The sequence below is a fragment of the Triticum aestivum genome, chromosome 6A (assembly GCF_018294505.1).
Source record: "Triticum aestivum cultivar Chinese Spring chromosome 6A, IWGSC CS RefSeq v2.1, whole genome shotgun sequence".
NCBI classification, from domain to species: Eukaryota; Viridiplantae; Streptophyta; class Magnoliopsida; order Poales; family Poaceae; genus Triticum; species Triticum aestivum.
The window spans coordinates 613,185,745-613,201,676 of record NC_057809.1 but is presented as its reverse complement, the minus strand read 5'-3'; the positions used below and the strand labels follow the sequence as shown (position 1 = coordinate 613,201,676).

Sequence of the window (15,932 nt, the reverse complement as noted above, 5' to 3'; positions counted from 1 at the left end):
TTTACGGCTTAGAATCGGGACTTCAACGACGTTTTGAACGTCATGGAGCATATGAGATGTTCCAGGAGTTGAAGTTAATATTTCAAGCAAATGCTCGGATTGAGAGATATGAAGTCTCCAATAAGTTCTATAGCTGCAAGATGGAGGAGAACAGTTCTGTCGGTGAGCATATACTCAAAATGTCTGGGTATAACAATCACTTGATTCACATGGGAGTTAATCTTCTAGATGATTGCGTCATTGACAGAATTCTCCAATCACTGCCACCAAGCTACAAGAGCTTCGTGATGAACTATAATATGCAAGGGATGAACAAGACTATTCCCGAGCTCTTCGCAATGCTGAAAGCTGCGGAGGTAGAAATCAAAAAGGAGCATCAAGTGTTGATGGTTAACAAGACCACTAGTTTCAAGAAAAAGAGCAAAGGGAATAAGAAGGGGAACTTCAAGAAGAACGGCAAGCAAGTTGCTGCTCAGGAGAAGAAACCCAAGTCTGGACATAAGCCTGAAACTGAGTGCTTCTACTGCAAGCAGACTGGTCACTGGAAGCGGAACTGCCCCAAGTATTTGGCGGATAAGAAGGATGGCAAGGTGAACAAAGGTATATGTGATATACATGTTATTGATGTGTACCTTACTAGAGCTCGCAGTAGCACCTGGGTATTTGATACTAGTTCTGTTGCTAATATTTGCAACTCGAAACAGGGACTACGGATTAAGCGAACACTGGCGAAGGACGAGGTGACGATGCGCGTGGGAAACGGTTCCAAAAGTCGATGTGATCGCGGTCGGCACGCTACCTCTACCTCTACCTTCGGGATTAATATTAGACCTAAATAATAGGAGTAGGACTCCTCCTGGCGCGCCCCAAGGCTGGCCGCACCTCTCCCCCCTTGCTCCTTTATATACAGGGGCAGGGGGCACCTCTAGACACACAAGTTGATCCTTGAGATCGTTCCTTAGCCGTGTGCGGTGCCCCCTGCCACTATATTCCACCTCGATCATATCGTTGTAGTGCTTAGGCGAAGCCCTGCGTCGGTAGAACATCAAGATCGTCACCACGCCGTCGTGCCGACGGAACTCTTCCCCGACGCTTTGCTGGATCGAAGCCCGGGGATCGTCATCGAGCTATACGTGTGCTAAGAACTCAGAGGTGCCGGAGTAACGGTGCTTGGATCGGTCGGATCGGGAAGACGTACGACTACTTCCTCTATGTTGTGTGATCGCTTCCGCAGTCGGTCTGCGTTGGTACGTAGACAACACTCTCCCCTCTCGTTGTTGTGCATCACCATGATCTTGCGTGTGCGTAGGATTTTTTTTTTAAATTACTGCGTTCCCCAACAGCTCACAATAGTGGTTTGTGTAGCCGATGTCGAACAGCCTCCGTTCGTCGCTTGCGAGCACCATGCACCTTGGTGCCTTGCATACAGCCTCCTTCGAGTCTACGAGAGAAAGAACAAGGTGAAGGTTAGTATGCATCTGTTCTGGGTCAAGCTAAGTCAAGGGCATAAGAGATTTTAGTCAACAAAAATTAACATGTGAACATCTTGCACAAACTATCATCATTTATAAAAAATACAAAACAAATATGCAAACAGTTGTACCATAGCCGAGTGCTCATACTTATATTACATTGCTTTAACTCAATTGCTAAGCTAGGAAACAAAAAATCCCACTCTCCATGACGTTATCTCATCGCTCAAGATTTGGGGGCAGCAAGGGTATGAGTAATGGATGCGCTACAGGAGAGAGCTGAGTGGGATTAGTACCTGGAGCTTGCAATTGATGGAGTCATGGTCGTCCTGCTGCTGTTGTATCCCCATGGAACCCTTGTGCTGCACAAGGACAGATGATTGATCAGCTGAAATTGAAATCAACGGTTGCTGCTGCACAAGAGCCTATAATTAAGCTCAAGGATTGTGCTTACATTCCGCCGTGTCCTTCCTTCACAATGGGAAAACTAGTACCAGTCCATCTGATGTGTGCATCAGGATTTGCTGGATTCGAGAACTGATTAAGAACGTGTACGTTTGGTAATTCTTTCTTGAGCTGTTCGACCTTGTCGGTTATTCCTGGGAACCCAAGTGTTGGATCTGTCATGTGGTTACACAAAAGAAACAAGGTTACAGATACAAATCACAGCGGTTGCAAGGAAAATCAATCAGACCTAATCAAGCAAGCAAACATCTGTGCTTCCTTGAGCCAGGAAGCAACTATGCTGATGCTATCTATCTATCTCACCAGTTATGAACAACTCAGCACCCATGTATCTCAACAAGATCTGCTTATCAAGCGAGTATTGGCCCGGCATCACCGCGACGAACCTATATCCTTTGCTTAGGGCAATCAGAACCAATCCCAGGCCCAAATTACCACTGGTCGGCTCGACTAGAGTCGTGACACCTGGTGAAATCAGCCCTTTCTCTTCAGCATCCTCGATCATCCTGAAGAAAACAGGAAGAAATAGCACAACATAAGTTCATAATTCCCAACAGTTGCAAAATAAATTCTGGGAAGTGCAACAAAATATACTTGAAATCACCACCTCATCACACCAATCCCTACAGCCAAACAATGAAAATGATGGTTTACACTTTACAAGAAGCCTTAATCTTAGCATAAGTGGAAATTTAGCTCCTTTTAGCCCCCGTTGACTTTTCACAAATTGCTCAACTAGCAGAAATGAAACTAGCTCTATAAACTGATACCATCCCAAGATTTGTAAAAGTGAACGAGCCTGGTTAGAACGAGCTGACCGTACGTAAGAGCGCTGCGGTCCTTGACGGAGCAGAGGGGCTAGTAGGCCTCGATCTTGCCGACGATGCGGGCACCCACCCCCTCCTTCCCGGCGATCTGCCTCAGCTCGATCAGCGGCGTCCACCCTATCAGCTGAATCAAATCAACCGCTCCACATGAGCCTCCCCTTAATCCAGCTCACCTCAGTCTCCGTCAGAGTCGATGTACAGGGGAAGAGGTCGAGGCTTGCCTGGGTGACGTCGGACGTGATGTGCTTGTCCTGCCCGGTCCCGCCGTCCTGGAGCAAGGAAGGGACCACCCATAGTGGCCCTGAAGGTAGCAGTCCTCCGCCAGGACGACGGAGACCATCGGCGTGAGGTGCAAGATCCGCTCGCTGAGAGGACGCGCCGGCTGGAGAAGCCCCGTGGCCAGCGACCGAAGGCATGTAGCCATGGCCACGCACTGCGTAGCACCAACAGAAGGTTCGTCAAGCAGCGCCAAATCAAATCCAGAGAGAGGGGGGTCGAATCGGGGAGTTCCTACCTTGAGACGAAGGGGGACCAATAGACTCCAGCTCCAGGTAGTCGATGACGGAGCACACGAACGCGTCGTCCACCCGCGCCACCGCGCGCTTGATCCGCTCCACCACGAACCCCAGCGGCTGCGATAGCACGTCCCCCACGCGCACCGTCACGAGGTCCCGCACGATGGCGTTGCCGAAGTAGTTGGCCGGCAGCTACGGGCACAGGCGCTGCCGGATGTTGTCCCCTGCGGCGGGAGGGACGAGCGCGGCGGCCCTGCGGCGAAGGGCGCCAACTGAGGCCTCCGGGACGGGCGAAGGAAGAGCGGCGGACGTCCTCCGGGAGGCGAGGAGGAGCACATAGTGGCGCGTGGGCGCGGGCAATGGGGTCGGATCTGAATTAGGGAGGGATGGGATCGGCGGGGTGGCGGCGGCGATGTGGGAGACGAGGGGAGAGGGAGCGCGTGAGGGAGAGGGAGCGCTAGGGTTCGTGGGGTGAGAGGGTGAGGGAGTTTACTTTTTTCTTTTTTTTGAGACAAAGAGGGGGAGGGGGTGAGGGAGAAAGGGCTGCTGTCGGATCCGAGAGCATCCGACGGCGTTTGAGCACGATCCGCGTGACATGTCCATGGACCAATCAGAATCCAGTACACGTTATGACCTTCTAAATTGGTCGCAATCGACTAAAAATAAGGTGTTGAACCATATTTTTTCAAAAAAAAGTGTTGAATCATAGAAACAATTTTATGATATGAGAAATTCAAAAAGAAACATTCTCATTGTGTCACCAAATGTGACATAGTTTTTAGGAAAACTAACAAACTTGGAATTGGAATAAGACAAATATCTTTTAAAAATTGTTATGAGAAATGAGTTTTTAGGTGGGGGGTCATTTTCTACTTTTTCACATGAAAAATTAAAAGAAATGATCTCATATTGTGCACAAGGGTGCATATTGGAATGCAAAACAATGTTGCCTAAGGAAGTTTTCATTTTCTTTGGACGAAAAAACCATTTTCCATTTTTCGAGTGCCCAAAAGGAGGTTTTTTTGTGAAGGACCTCCCAAATAATTGTTGCAAAATTGGACCAAATCATTTTTCTAAAATACTAGGACATATTTAATGCACAATTGATAAAATGGTTGGGTGTAAAAAGTTTTGATCCACCTCTCGTGAAAAAGACAAATTTACGCCGATTCAGCTGGAAGCGGGTCAAATTTGAACTGCAGCTGCCTCGTAGTTTGCTATTTATTTTTTCCAAAAATCATTTCTAGGTACATAAGTATCTATTTAATCAGAGAAACACCAAAAAAAATCCAAGATTCAACCACTAGCTAGGAACGGTCATTCCCGCCGTTTTGACCGCATTTTGAAACGGGCATAAAAAATTCAAAAAAAAATCAAAAAATTGGGAAACCTTCGCATTGTGTCATCATATGTGGCCAAGTTCCTAGGAAAAATAACAAACTTGTAATACGGCAATTATTATAAAAAAGTGTTCTCAGAAACGAGCTATCATGTGTGGAGATCAATGGCTTTCAAGCCAAATGATCAATCTTATGGCCACATTCATGGCATAGTTTGTTCAAATGATCTCATATTGTGCACAAGGGTGCATATTGGGATGGCAAACAATGTTTCCTAAGAAAGTTTTCATTTTCTTTGGACGAAAAAACCATTTTCCATGTTTCGAGTGCCCGAAAGGAGGTTTTTTTGTGAAGGAACTACCAAATAATTATTGCAAAATTGGACCAAATCATTTTTCTAAAATACTAGGAGATATTTAATGCACAATTGAAAAATGGTTGGGTGTAAAAAGTTTTGGTCCACCTCTCGTGAAAAAGACAAATTTCCGCCGATTCAGATGGAAGCGGGTCAAATTTGAACTGCAGCTGCCTCATAGTTTGCTATTTATTTTTTCCAAAAATCATTTCTAGGTACATAAGTATCTATTTAATCAGAGAAACACCAAAAAAATTTCAATATTCAACCACTAGCTAGGAACGGTCATTCCCGCTGTTTTGACCGCATTTTGAAACGGGCATAAAAAATTAAAAAAAATCAAAAAATTGGGAAACCTTCGCATTGTGTCATCATATGTGGCCAAGTTCCTAGGAAAAATAACAAACTTGTAATACGGCAATTATTATAAAAAAATGTTCTCAGAAATGAGCTATCATGTGTGGAGATCAATGGCTTTCAAGCCAAATGATCAATCTTATGGCCACATTCATGGCATAGTTTGTTCAAATGATCTTATATTGTGCACAAGGGTGCATATTGGAATTGCAAACAATGTTGCCTAAGGAAGTTTTCATTTTCTTTGGACGAAAAAATCATTTTCCATTTTTCGAGTGCCCGAAAGAAGGTTTTTTTGTGAAGGACCTCCAAAATAATTGTTGCAAAATTGTACCAAATCATTTTTCTAAAATACTAGGAGATATTTAATGCACAATTGAAAAAATGGTTGGGTGTAAAAAATTTTGATCCACCTCTCGTGAAAAAGACAAATTTCCGTCGATTCAGTTGGAAGCAGGTCAAATTTGAACTGCAGGTACCTCATAGTTTGCTATTTATTTTTTCCAAAAATCATTTCTAGGTACATAAGTATCTATTTAATCAGAGAAACACCAAAAAAATTCCAAGATTTAACAACTAGCTAGGAACGGTCATTCCCGCCGTTTTGACCGTATTTTGAAACGGGCATAAAAAATTCAAAAAAAATCAAAAAATTGGGAAACCTTCGCATTGTGTCATCATATGTGGACAAGTTCCTAGGAAAAATAACAAACTGTTAATACGGCAATTATTATAAAAAAGTGTTCTCAGAAACGAGCTATCATGTGTGGAGATCAATGGCTTTCAAGCCAAATGATCAATCTTATGGCCACATTCATGCCATAGTTTGTTAAAATGATCTCATATTGTGCACAAGAGTGCATATTGGAATGGCAAACAATGTTTTCTAAGGAAGTTTTTATTTTCGTTGGACGAAAAAACCATTTTCCATTTTTCGAGTGCCCGAAAAGAGGTTTTTTGTGAAGGAACTACCAAATAATTGTTGCAAAAAGGGACCAAATAATTTTTATAAAATACTAGGCCATATTTAATGCATAATTGACAAAATGGTTGGGTGTAAATTTTTTTGATCCACCTCTCGTGAAAAAGACAAATTTCCGTCGATTCAGTTGGAAGCGGGTCAAATTTGAACGGCACCTGCCTCATAGTTTGCTATTTATTTTTTCCAAAAATCATTTCTAGTTACATAAGGACCTATTTAATCATAAATACATGGTTTGGTGATGATACGTCGAGGTTTGGGCGGCGGCCGAGGGCCCCAACTCTAGAGCACGTAAACTCGCATACCCGCCGCGTGGTCACCGCGCGACCGTGACGTTGCCATATGTTCTGCGCGGCCTAGGCATGTCTAGTGGGTTGGGCACTCCCCAGTTTGGTTCTAGGAAGAAAATTACAACATAAGATTCTCACGAGGAGACCAATCGATGCTCAAACATGAATTAGCAGCCAAGTGTTTGATTAGCGGTACGGGAAATGTACATGGCTAATGGGAGTGAGTTTTGGCTGAGGATGATCAGTTACTAAGATGACCGTGTTCACAAATTTTCAGCTCAAAAGGAGGAGCCTGGGTGGTACTTTCTTTGCAAACTACCACACTGGACATAACTACGAATGTTGAAGCTCGGCTCAAAATAATGAATGTATTGAGCTGGCATTTGGTGGAGGATGGTTATTTGGGCATAGGAAAGCACTGTAGAAAATGGATACTATTTGGACATGCCAAAGTGGTACTTCCTTCACAATGCTCTTCTATGGACAAAAACTTGGGAAAACTAGTGAGAGATATTGGATGAATGAAATGAGCTCAAAATTTGTGTAGGTAAGTTACTTTGGTATGGTCATGCGCTGGTAAATTTTCAGATCATTTGGGTAAGCCTAGCTAGTACTTACTTCACAAAGCTTCTCTCGAGGTAGAAACTTTGGAAATTTCCCGAGAAAGATTTACTAGGAAAATTGAGCTAAATATTATCACGTGGCAATGATTTGGGTATGGAAGAGTGCCTGAAAAGTTTGAGGGTAATAGGAGGGGTCTATATAACACTTGCTTTGCAACGTGCCAATTTGGCCATAAAATATAAATTGAACCTTGGCTCACATAGATGATTTGACTGAGCTGCAATTTGGAGGAGGGTGATAATTTGGGCATATGAAGGAACTGTATAAATTTCATCTCATTTAGAGATATAAAAAGGTACTTCCGTCACAATGCTTCTAGGTGGACAAAAACTTTGGAAATTTGCCGAGGAAGATTTGCTAGGCAAATGGAGCTAAATTTTGTCATGCGGTAATGATTTGGATAGGAAAGAGTGCCCAAAAATTCCGAGGGCAATCAAGAATATATAAATAGCACTTCCTTCATAAAGTGTTGTTGTGAACAGAATAGGAAAATGAATATTGTTGAATTAGTTTTGAACTAGGCAAGGAAGGATTTTTACATATTTGATGAAGATATGCCCCAAAGAATTTATGAGATTTTTTTGGGAATTTTGGGAATGATAGAAATATAGGTTGCTTCACAACCTAGGGCAAAAACTGCCACATGGACATGACACATAGGCAAAACTGATGAGATGGCGCCTAGTCATCACCACCCACCACAATCTACAAGGCTATGACCATCTATATTGGTCATTAACAACTAGAAATAAGGCAGCGGACTAGCACTGTTTGCTTTGTGACCATTTCGTGTAAGGAAATTACGACCTTTCTGACCAAAATGGTCGCAATGGTTTAGGGTTTGGAGCCCCCTGAACAGCTTTTGACCAATTGGTCTAAAATGGTCATAAATTTATGACCAATTCTTCGAGGGTCACTGACAGAAGGTCATAAGTTGACATATTTCTTGTAGTGTTATATCGCCCACAACTCACTTGTGTTCTACTCGTGCATATAACATCAAACCATAAAACCTAGGCTCGGATGCCACTATTGGGGAACGTAGTAATTTCAAAAAAATTTCTACGCAAACGCAAGATCATGGTGATGCATAGCAACGAGAGGGGAGAGTGTTGTCTATGTACCCTCGTAGACCAAAGCGGAAGCGTTGACGCAACGTAGAGGAAGTAGTCGTACGTCTTCCCGATCCGACCGATCCAAGCACCGTTACTCCGACACCTCCGAGTTCTTAGCACACGTACAGCTCGATGACGCTCCCCGGGCTCCGATCCAGCAAAGCTTCGGGGACGAGTTCCGTCAGCACAACAGCGTGGTGACGATGATGATGTTCTACCGACGCAGGGCTTCGCCTAAGCACTACAACGATATGATCGAGGTGGAATATGGTGGCAGGGGGCACCGCACACGGCTAAGGAACGATCAGGTGTATCAACTTGTGTGTTCTAGGGTGCCCCCTGCCCCCGTATATAAAGGAGCAAGGGGGAGGCCGGCCGGCCCTATGGGGCGCGCCAAGGGGAGGGGGAGTCCTCCTCCTAGTGGGAGTAGGACTCCCCTTTCCTAGTCCAACTAGGAGACTTGAGGGGGGAGGTAAGAGAGGGAGAGGGAGAGGGAAAGGGGGGCCGCGCCCCCCCTCCTAGTCCAATTCGGACTCCCCATGAGGAGGGGGGCGCCACCTCTTGGGCTGCTGCCCTCTCTCTCCCCTCAGGCCCAATAAGGCCCATTACTTCCCCGGGGGGTTCCGGTAACCCCTCCGGAACTCCGGTTTTATCCGAAATCACCCGGAACACTTCCGGTGTCCGAATATAGCCGTCCAATATATCAATCTTTATGTCTCGACCATTTCGAGACTCCTCGTCATGTCCGTGATCACATCCGGGACTCCGAACTAACTTCGGTATATCAAAATGCATAAACTCATAATAACTGTCATCGTAACGTTAAGCGTGCGGACCCTACGGTTCGAGAACAATGTAGACATGACTGAGACGAATCTCCGGTCAATAACCAACAGCGGGACCTAGATGCCCATATTGGCTCCTACATATTCTACGAAGATCTTTATCGGTCAGACCGCATAACAACATACGTTGTTCCCTTTGTCATCGGTATGTTACTTGCCCGAGATTCGATCGTCGGTATCCAATACCTAGTTTAATCTCGTTACTGGCAAGTCTCTTTACTCGTTCTGTAATACATCATCTCTCAACTAACTCATTAGTTGTAATGATTGCAAGGCTTATATGATGTGCATTACCGAGAGGGCCCAGAGATACCTCTCCGACAATCGGAGTGACAAATCCTAATCTTGAAATACGCCAACCCAACATCTACCTTTGGAGACACCTGTAAAGCACCTTTATAATCACCCAGTTACGTTGTGACGTTTGGTAGCACACAAAGTGTTCCTCCAGAAAACGGGAGTTGCATAATCTCATAGTTATAGGAACATGTATAAGTCATGAAGAAAGCAATAGCAACATACTAAACGATCGAGTGCTAAGCTAATGGAATGGGTCATGTCAATCAGATCATTCAACTAATGACGTGACCTCGTTAATCAGATAACAACTCTTTGTTCATGGTTAGGAAACACAACCATCTTTGATTAACGAGCTAGTCAAGTAGAGGCATACTAGTGACACTCTGTTTGTCTATGTATTCACACATGTATTATGTTTCCGGTTAATACAATTCTAGCATGAATAATAAACATTTATCATGATGTAAGGAAATAAATAATAACTTTATTATTGCCTCTAGGGCATATTTTCTTCATGGACGCCGTCGCCGGCAGGAGATGGAGGCGCAAGAAGCCGCAGAGGAGGCGAATGAGGTCGAGCAGGAGGAGAATGAGTCGGAGCCCTCCTACTCGCCCGTCCAGCCGGCGCCCAGCACCATTGTCGTGGACATCTCCAACGACGAAGAGTAGCTAGGGTAGTACATAGGATTACTTTTGCATGCCTGTTGTATGGACCTAGGGGATGAAATATAAGAGAGGCGGTTGCAAAGTGGCTAATTTGAGGCGTGCCCGGTCAATGCCCGCAGACACGCCCGGGTGCGTCCACGGGTGTTTGAGGGGACGGATTTTCAATGTCCGGTTGTAGATGCTCTAATAATGTGCAGTTTAACCCCCAAAATAACAGTGACTTTCATGCCTTATCATAACTCGCTCAGAACAAACCCAACTCATCAAGATTTGTGCATTACCAATTTGCTCTGGGGTGAAAGTAAATACACAAACTTCATGTATTTGTTGGCTCTATTATGACTCTTTGAAACCTTAAAGACACATAAACTGGATCCACTAACAAGAGGCTGTAGTTGACAGGCGCAAAAAAAGGCTCTAGTTGAGAGCGTCCTTATTGTGCAACCCTAGAGCCTGCCTTGTGTCATCTGTACCCAAGTGTCATGAATAAGCTTTACCGAAAAAGGGTTTTCCCCGCTTTATATTATAAAGCCAACATCATCACAACATGTCATGGATAAGCTTTGGATAGAGATCATGTTAATAGATAAGATTTCAACATAGCTCGTGGTGCTGGCCTCCCTTGTTCCTTGCGCCGTGAAACGTGATCAGAGTGTACACTAATAAAGTTGTCGGTGAAAAATAAATATGTCTTTCTTCAAAGGAAAGAAAGATAAATACACTATTTTGGATAGAGATCAAATTAACAGGTAAGATTTCGACAGAGCTAACGGTGCTGGCTTCCCTTGTTCCCTGCATTGCGAAACGTGATTAGAGTGTACACTAATAAAAGTTGTCGACTCAAGATAAATATGTCTTTCTTCGAAGAAAAGAAAGATAAATACACTTTTGGCCTCACCCATATTTGTATTTTGTATCCAGGAAAGTGTACTTTCCTGGCACGATTGGTTGGTTTTTTTGTCGCAGACCAGATGCTACAAATTCCGGCTATTGCGGTCGTGGTGGTATCCGAGCACGATAAGAAAACAATGACCTAAAAGAAGAAAAAAAACATGTGATGGCGGATGGATTGATGGATAGACGAGTCTTAAATGACTAATTTGTATGACTTAAATGAATTACAAATATATCGTTCTTTGTGTCTATTTTAGTTAACTTAGATATTCATGGTAGGCATCTATAAAATTTTGTCGGTGTTTCTAGAATCATGCTTGTCTATTTTGTGTGCAAATAAGTAAATTAGATAATTATCTATATATACCTTTTTTGCGGGGAGTACTAAAAATGTTCTATAAAGAAAAATATGAGTGTTTTGTCCTACAAACTATTGCGTTGTTTGTTTACCGGTTATTCTATCACCAAGGATGCCTTCAATGTTTACGGGTTCATTGATTAAGATGTATCACATACATACATCGCATTTGGTCTTGCGTGAGAATCGCTCAACTCAACTCGCATAAAAAATGTGGGTTTCTCTTAGTATGGTACGTAGTTCACACAAAACTTCTCGCTTTGAACTAAATAAGACACTATCATTTATAGTGTGTATGCATGGAGTGAGTTTTATGCATCATATGTTTTTCCTTGATTTAATATGCAGTTTGCATAATAATGTGCAATTTAACCCCAAAAAACAATAGTGACTTTCACACCTCACCATAACTGGCTCTACTCTATGTATTTGTTGGCTCCATTGTAACTATCTCAACCCTTTAATATGTTGGGGAACGTAGTAATTTCAAAAAAATTCCTACGCACACGCAAGATCATGGTGATGCATAGCAATGAGGGAGAGAGTCTGATCTACGTACCCTTGTAGATCGCAACGGAAGCGTTGACACAACGTAGAGGAAGTAGTCGTACGTCTTCTTCCCGATCCGACCGATCCAAGCACCGTTACTCCGGCACCTCCGAGTTCTTAGCACACGTACAGCTCGATGACGATCCCTGGGCTCCGATCCAGCAAAGCTTCGGGGAGGAGTTCCGTCAGCACGACGGCGTGGTGACGATCTTGATGTTCTACCGACGCAGGGCTTCGCCTAAGCACTACAACGATATGATCGAGGTGGAATATGGTGGCAGGGGGCACCGCACATGGCTAAGGAACGATCACAATGATCAACTTGTGTGTCTTAGGGTGCCCCCTACCCCCGTATATAAAGGAGCAAGGGGGAGGCCGGCCGGCCTATGGGGCGCGCCAAGGGGAGGAGTCCTCCTCCTAGTAGGAGTAGGACTCCCCTCTCCTAGTCCAACTAGGAGACTTGAGGGGGAAGGAAAGAGAGGGAGAGGGAGAGGGAAAGGGGGGCCGCCCCCCTCCTAGTCCAATTCGGACTCCCCTTGAGGGGGGGCGCGCCACCTCTTGGGCTGCTGCCCTCTCTCTCCCCTCAGGCCCAATAAGGCCCATTACTTCCCCGGGGGGTTTCGGTAATCCCTCCGGCACTCTGGTTTTATCCGAAATCATCCGGAACACTTCCGGTGTCCGAATATAGCCGTCCAATACATCAATCTTTATGTCTCGACCATTTCGAGACTCCTCGTCATGTCCGTGATCACATCCGGGACTTCGAACTAACTTCGGTACATCAAAATGCATAAACTCATAATAACTGTCATCATAACGTTAAGCGTGCGGACCCTACGGTTCGAGAACAATGTAGACATGACCGAGACACGTCTCCGGTCAATAACCAATAGCGGGACCTGGATGCCCATATTGGCTCCTACATATTCTACGAAGATCTTTATCGGTCAGACCGCATAACAACATACGTTGTTCCCTTTGTCATCGGTATGTTACTTGCCCGAGATTCGATCGTCGATATCCAATACCTAGTTCAATCTCATTACCGGCAAGTCTCTTTACTCGTTCCGTAATCATCATCTCGCAACTAACTCATTAGTTGTAATGATTGCAAGGCTTATGTGATGTGCATTACCGAGAGGGCCCAGAGATACCTCTCCGACAATCGGAGTGACAAATCCTAATCTTGAAATACGCCAACCCAACATCTATCTTTGGAGACACCTGTAGAGCTCCTTTATAATCACCCAGTTACGTTGTGACGTTTGGTAGCACACAAAGTGTTCATCCGGAAAACGGGAGTTGCATAATCTCATAGTCATAGGAACATGTATAAGTCATGAAGAAAGCAATAGCAACATACTAAACGATCGGGTGCTAAGCTGATGGAATGGGTCATGTCAATCAGATCATTCAACCAATGATGTGACCTCGTTAATCAAATAACAACACCTTGTTCATGGTTAGGAAACATAACCATCTTTGATTAACGAGCTAGTCAAGTAGAGGCATACTAGTGACACTAAGTTTGTCTATGTATTCACACATGTATTATGTTTCCGGTTAATACAATTCTAGCATGAATAATAAACATTTATCATGATATAAGGAAATAAATAATAACTTTATTATTGCCTCTAGGGCATATTTCCTTCATAATACATAAACTGAGTCCCACTGACAGGAGGCTCTAGTTTCCAGGTGTAAAAAAGGGAAAAATGAAGAAGAGCCGCTAGTCGAGGGTCCTTATTGTACAACTCTAGAGCCCGCTTAGAAGTTCCTCTCGCAAAAAAAAACTCTAGGTCCAGCCTTGTGTTCGTGACCAACTCAGGTCACCCAAGTGCCATGAACAAGCCTAGGATAGAGATCATGTTAATGGATAAGATTAAGATAGTGCCCACGGTGTTGGCCTTCCTTGTCTCTTTGCGCGGTGAAGCATGATTACAATGTACCACTACACTATTAAAAGTTGTCAACACCCGGTAAATGTGCTTCTCTTTGAAGTAAAACAAAGATAAATGCACTTTTAGCCTCACCGGGTTTTTGCATTTTGTACCCGGGAAATGCATTTTCCTGGCACGATTGGCTGGTATTTCTGTCGTGGACCAAGACAAAAACAAATGTTTCAGTTATCGTCGTGCTTGGTAGGATCCGACAACACGATACGAAAACTTTGGCCCAGAAGAAATAGAAAGTGTTTGATCTTTGTTGGATTGGATGGATAAAAGGCCCAAGGCGTGGGCGTGGCGCAACAAAACCCTCGTCTCAATCCATCCTTCGATGGCATAGCCCCACAACGATCTACCATCACTCCCATCTCCCCCTGCTCCCTCCTTCGCCCCCACCCACCCCACCCCAGTGCCCGCCTCCGCTGCACACCCTCGCTGCCGGCAGAAGATGGAAGCCCTGGGTACATATGAGTTTTATGCATCATATGTTTTTCCTTGATCTGATATGCAGTTTTGCATAATAATGTGCAATTTAACACCAAAGAGCAACAGTGACTTTCATACCTCATCATACCTTGCTCTACTCTATGTATTTGTTGGCTCCATTGTAACTATCTCAACCATTTAATACATAAACCGAGTCCCGAGTCCCGCTAACAGGAGGCTCTAGTTTCCGGTGTAAAAAAGGGAAAATGAAGAAGAGCCACTAGTCGAGCGTTCTTATTGTACAACTCTAGAGCCCACCTAGAAGTTTCTCTCACAAAAAAACCCTCTAGGGGCCGCCTTTTGTCAGTGACCAACTCAGGTCAGCCAAGTGACAATGAACAAACCTTGGATAGAGAACATGTTTAGCGGTTAAGATTAAGATAGAGCCCGCGGTCTTGGCATTCCTTGTTCCTTGCGCCATGAAGCGTGATTAGTGTGTATACTGATAAAAGTTGTGGGCATCAGATAACTATTCTTTTCTTCGAATCGAAGAGAAGAGAAAGATAAATGCACTCTCGAGTCAGTTGATATTTGTATCTTGTACCCGGGGAATTGTATTTCCCCAGCATGACTGTTGGTACTTCTGCCGTAGAGCAGACAAAACAAACAGAACCCGATGGTTGCAGTCGTGGTGGTATATGAGCACGGTACGAAAACAACATCCCAGAAGAAATAGAAAGTGTTTGGTCGCAGATGGATAAAAAGGCCCAAGGCGAGGGTGCGGCGCAGCCAAACCCTCGTTTGAATCCCTACTTTGATGGCGTAGGCCCACAACGATCTACCATCGCTCCACCCCATCTCCTCCTGCTCCATCCTTCGGCCCCCGCCCCCTGCCCTCGCCCCCTGTCACCGACAGAAGATAGAAGCCCCGGGTACATATGAGTTTTATGCATCATATATTTTTCCTTGATTTGATATGCAGTCTTGCATAATAATGTGCGATTTAACCCCAAAAACAACAGTGACTTTCACACCTCACCATAACCGGCTCTATTCTATGTATTTGTTGGCCCCCATTGTAACTATCTCAACCCTTTTAACACATAAACGGAGTCCCACTAACAGGAGGCTCTAGTTTCTAGGTGTAAAAAAGGAAAATGAAGAAGAGCAGCTAGTCGAGCGTCCTTATTGTATAACTCTAGAGCTCGCCTAGAAGTCTCTTTTGCAAAAAAAAAAACTCTAGGGCCCGCTTTGTGTTTGTTACCAACTCAGGTGACCCAAGGGCCATGAACAAGTCCGGGATAGAGATCGTGTTAACGGATAAGATTAAGATAGTGCCCGCGGCGTTGGCCTTCTTTGTCCCTTTGCGCCGTGAAGCATGATCACAATGTACTACTCCATACCCTAGTAAAAGTTGTCGACACCTGGTAAATACGCTTTTTCCTCCTTGAAGAAAAAGGAACACACTTTTGGCCTCGCCGGTTTTTGCCATTTTGTACCCGGGGAAAGTGCATTTCCCCTGCACGATCGGTTGGTGCTTCTGTCGTGGACCAAGACAAAAACAAAAATCCTTCATCAGTTGCCGTCTGTGTGGTAGCATCCG

General features: G+C 44.4%; 1 pseudogene; it reads right to left on the bottom strand.

Moving 5' to 3' along the window:
* Nucleotides 1–1,922: 1,922 nt before the first annotated feature.
* Nucleotides 1,923–15,202, bottom strand: LOC123129817 (cysteine synthase-like; annotated as a pseudogene).
* Between the last annotated feature and the right edge of the window lie 730 nt (nt 15,203–15,932).